The sequence below is a fragment of the Jaculus jaculus genome, chromosome X (genome assembly GCF_020740685.1).
Source record: "Jaculus jaculus isolate mJacJac1 chromosome X, mJacJac1.mat.Y.cur, whole genome shotgun sequence".
In the NCBI taxonomy this organism is placed as follows: Eukaryota; Metazoa; Chordata; class Mammalia; order Rodentia; family Dipodidae; genus Jaculus; species Jaculus jaculus.
In genome coordinates, this window is record NC_059125.1 from 139912091 (window position 1) to 139917546 (window position 5456).

Below are 5456 nucleotides of genomic sequence, written 5' to 3' on the forward strand. Positions count from 1 at the left end.
AACATGCATTGGACTTACAAAAATGACATTGTAAGCACACAAAGTGAAAATTCCCATTTATCTAGTTACTAAAATGGAAATTAGTTTGACTATCATAAACAAATATATTGCTAGAATAAATAAAGATACATAATGTGAATTAGTCATTTTTCCCTGGCTGTAACAAAACACTTGAATAAATCTTAAAAGAGGCAATATTCATTTTTTTCTCATACTTTCATCAGTTTTAATCTAGAATGGAGGTTGTAGCACAATTCAACACATATTATGGGAGCTAGGAAGTACAGAAGCAGCCTGCTTGCAACAGTGATCTTCCTGCTTCTTCCCCTTTTACTTCCTTTAGACTCTCAGCCTACTGGGTGGTACAAACCACATTCAAGGTGGGCCTAGTCCTGTTAGTTAATTTTCTCTGGAAACACTCTCACAGACCTACCTAGGAAGAGAGACATTGTGAGTACCATGTACTTGTCAGGACCTCAGGCTACTGCAAACAAATGCCAGTCACATGAGCCACTTTATGCATCTGGCTTTATGTGGGTACTGGGGAATCAAACCCAGACCTTCAGGCTTGGCAAGCCAGTACCTTTTACTACTGAGCTATCTTCCCAGCCCACCAGTCAAGATTAATCTGATCAAGCTGACAGTGAAGATTAACCATCACATCATAATAGTGGATCCTTTATTTTTTTAAAAAAGTATGTTTTATTAATTCATTTATTTGACAGAGAAAAGGAGGTTGGCAGGAAGAGAATGGGTGCACAAGGGCCTCCAGGCACTGCAAACGAACTCCAGATGTATGTGCCACCTTGTGCATGTGGCTTACATGAGTCCTGGGGAACTGAACCTGGATCCTTTGGCTTTGCAAGCAAGCACCTTCACTTCTCAGCCATCCCTCCAGCCCAATAGTAGAATCTTATAATGGTGTATCCATTTCATGTACTTTCTGATTACTAGGAAAATTCAAAGTTGACATAGTTTAGGAAGGAATAATTCACACATTTTGATGAAGACAGTGTTCCAAGTGGACATGATATGGTGTGGTAGAAACCATGAAATAGTACATGTAATTATTTCAATGAGCAGCACTGAATACTATGGATGGTCTTCCAAAATCAAGTTGTTTATTTGAAGGGAGTCCTGAGCCAGTGTGGATATTTAGGTACAGGTTTTGTTTTACTAGAAATGGCCATTTTTCAGTCCTTTATTACTGGAACTCACTACATCTGCAGAGTCTCTTGATTAGATTTTGTCCCTTCAGCTTCTTTATACTATCTCCGGATTTTGCCTACCTGCATAACCATGACTTAAATGTGTTCTTCAGTGTTACATCAGTAGCTCTTGCTCCCCTTCCTTTTCAGTGTTTTGTGATCACCTCTGATTTTTCTTTTTCTTTTTAATTTTTTTTGTTTATTTTCATTTATTTATTGAGAGTGACAGACAGAGAGAGAAGGAGGCAAATAGAGAGATAATGGGCACGCCAGGGCCTCCAGCTACTGCAAACGAACTCCAGATGCATGGGCCTCCTTGTGCATCTGGCTAACTTGGGTCCTGGGAATTGGAGCCTTGAAACCGGGTCCTCAAGCGTCACAGGCAGGCACTTAACCATTAAGCCATCTTTCCAGCCCTTTCATTTTCTTTTTAAAATTTGTTTTCTTTTGGAGGGGGGCTGGCTGGGGAGATTGCTTAGCTGTTTAAAGTTCTTGCTTAGAAAGCCTGATGGCATGGGTTTGATTCCTTAGTGCCCCTATTTTGGGGTTCATTTGTAACAGAAATAGGCTCTGGGATACCCATTATTTCATTCTATAAAATATAGAAATAAAAATTTTTTTTTGAGGCAAGCCCAACAGTGGCCTTTTTAAAAATGAAAGGTAGTGGGAGTGAGAGAGAGAATTGGCATCCCAGGGCCTCCAGCCATTGCAATTTAACTCCAAACATGTGTGCTCCCTTGTTCACATGTGTGTCCTTGAGTGCTTGAATCACTTCATGTGTCTGGCTTATGTGGGACCTAGATAGTTGGACATCAGTCCTTAGGATTTACAGGAAAGCACCTTAGCCACTAAGCTATCTCTCAAGCCCTAAAATTTAGTTTTTCATAACAGGTTCTCACTGGAGCCCAGGTTGACCTGGAACTCACTCTGTAGTCTAGGTTGGTCTCAAACTCATAGCAATACTCCTACCTCAGCCTCCTGTGTGCTGGGATTAAAGATTTGTGCCACTACACCCAGCTTAATTGCAACTCTAACTTTTCTATATTTCTCAATGACAAATTCTGTTCATCCAAGTTAGATACTTAGAGGTGATTTTAGTCATCTTCTATCCCTCCATCTCATATATTGTCACTGTAGTATTATGTTTTTGTTATTATAGCAAATAAATACAGATTTAATGGTTTGAAATGATGAACATTTTGTCGCTTTAATGTTCTGGTCATTAGAAATACAAAATGAACTTCACATGGTCAAAATTAAGATGTCAGTATAACTTTTTGTCTGGAGAGTCTAAGAGAGAGTAAATTTTGTTCTTTCCAGCTTCTGGATGCTGCCCACTATCTTTTACTTGTATTCAAATTTTCAGTGGCTGAAACAACCTTTTTCATGCTGCATGCCAGGGCCTGCAGTCACTGGAAAGGAACTCCAGATGCATGTGCTACCTTGTGCATCTGGCTTACATGGGTCCTTGAGACTTAAACCAGGATCCTTTGTCTCTGCAGACAAGTGCTTTAACCATTAAGTCATCTCTCTAGCCCTCATGCTACACAATCTTGACATTCTTCCATAATCACCTGGTCTTCTGGCTTGGATTTCTTGGCTCTTTTTCCTTTTATAAAATGATTTTTCTGATTTATATTGGGACCACTAGAGATGATCCAAAATCATCTCACTAGTTTAAGGTCAACTTATTTGCAACTTTAATGTCATCTTCAATCTAAATTCACTAATGCCAGTTAAGTCAACATATTCACATAATCTTTAGCTCAGGATGTAGACTCTTTAGGGTCTATTATTCTGTCCATCAGTCACCAGGTTATGTCCTAGTTATAGATACTTGAATCTATTTTGTACTTTATTCTTTCTATTGACACATTATTTCAAGCCTTATAACTTATCCATACTGATACAATACATTTCAAATTAACTTATTTGAACATATATGATATCCTTCTCTTTAAATTTATCTTATGCATTGATTCAAGGATTTATGTGCCAAAATTAAGGTTGGTTTATGTTCATTAAGACTTAAAAATCCTTGTCAGAAAATTCAAAAGAAAACATTTATAGCTCAAGGCTGTTGTTGCCTTCCCCATTTAGACATATTAAAACATTTGCTTTTTCTCGAATGGGCCATGCTCTGGCTTTCCCTCCTGAGAATTTCTGAGTATGCTGGGGGTACCTTTTGAAATACTTGTCTCCTAATTTCTCAACTGCGTTTTTATTAATCTGTAAATGTTTTTCTATCTTTTACCATCTGTTTCAAATATTTCTTCTTGCATCCTACGTACAGTTATTACATATGTGTTATTTGTGTTCTTCTAGTAGTTTTATGTTCATTTATTCCTTTCATATTGACCGATAATGATTTACCACTCCTCACCTAGGAGTTCCTCATGACTCATCTTTTATTCCTGAACAGCTATTGTGGGAGCATTTATTGAATATGTATTATTTCACTAGGCCCTTTTTGAACAGTGACTCCATTGATTCCGCTACAACTTTGGAGGTCGATAGTAAAGAAAAAAGAATTTTTGGATCTGAGAAATAGAGCAACATGTTGTTATTAAATAGTTATGAAGGCATGGTGGTAAATTTTAAACCAATGTCTTACTAGCTCATTAAGTCAGACTTGAGTAGGTAAAGTCATTTATGTTCTTAGTGAGTGGTAATCCTAAGGACTATTTATGTCATCAGTGTGATTTTCAGTCTGAGAAATGTAAACAACTGTTTCTCAGTTGGTGCTGTGGGCCATGGCCAAAAACTCTGGAGCATTGCACACTGGTCAAAGGCACTCTAAGCAAATTAAAAATAGTGAACCCTTTTTACACCTCAAGCTATATCCTGCAAACTAATTCTGAGTCTCCTTCAGGTTTCACATTTTTTCTTTTTCAAACATGCATTGTATCCACACACTTTTAAGAACATGAAAGGCACTGAGCTGAGTAAAATTGATTTGTGTTTTCTTTTTATTTATTTATCTAGTTTTAATTTTTTTGTTTATTTATTTGAGAGCGACAGATAGAGAGAGAAAGAGGCAGAGAGACAGAGAGGAGAGTGGGCGTGCCAATGCTTCCTGCCACTGCAAACGAACTCCAGATGTGTGTGTCCCCTTGTGCATCTGGCTAACATGGTTCCTGGGGAATCGAGCCTTGAACTGGGGTCCTTAGGCTTCATAGGCAAGCACTTAACCACTAAGCCACCTCTCCAGCCCCATTGTGTTTTCTTAATGCTTAGAAAATTAATGCTTTTGTATTTAAACCTTGAATTCTTGAGTGAATGTGTGAGGTCCATGTATTTAGAATACTTGATTTAATGATTACAGAATGAAGAATTAAATTAATTTCTGGATTATCTTGTCCAAAAAATGGCATGTTTATTTTGCTGAAGTCTAAATTACTACATGACTTCTCATTCCCAATGTATATATTTCTGAACTAATTTCATTTATTGAATATTTCTAATTCCACATATGATATGAACAGACAACACTTGAGAGGGAATTAGTGCTTATGGTTGGAACAATAGATCAGGTGTATGAAATCTTTTGCTGTGACAAAACATTGTCATCTATAAAATTAATGCTGGAGAATTGTAGAATAAAGTTTAAAAAAAATGCAAAAAGGTCCCATAATATTTAAACAAATTTATGAATTTGTGTTGGGCTGAATTCATAGCTATCTTTGGCTATATGTGGGTATGTGTGGCCCATAGGTCACAGCTTGTACATACATGGTACATCATAATTTTACTGGCCAAAATATTTATCTATTTTACCTTTTTCAAGAGATACATTCCAACTCATCTTCGGAACTGCTTTTGTTTATATGTCTACTACCTTTCTTTTGTTCTCCCTAAACTTAACCATTCCCCATGATATACAATGCAGATGAGACAGAGGGGTGGGTGTTATTCCTATATACTTTTCTTCTCCGTACTGTTAACATTACCCTTTGATTTTTTGGCTCTCAACTTTAGGAAAACCTTCCTAGGCCCAACTAGGTCCAGCTATATAGTAGTTTGAAATATGGTCAAACAGAGGCCTCTTAGCTGGAGTTTTCTTCCATGGGAAAATCTAAGACCTGAGGTGTTAATCACAAAATTGTATTCAGGATGAAATGGTAGAAAAATTTTTAATGTCATGAAGACATAACAAGTTCATTTTACTTTCCAAGCTTCAGGACATATGGATCCTTGCTTTCAGGATATATCTTTAGGGGCTGCCAGTGGTTAAACGTACTTGCTTAT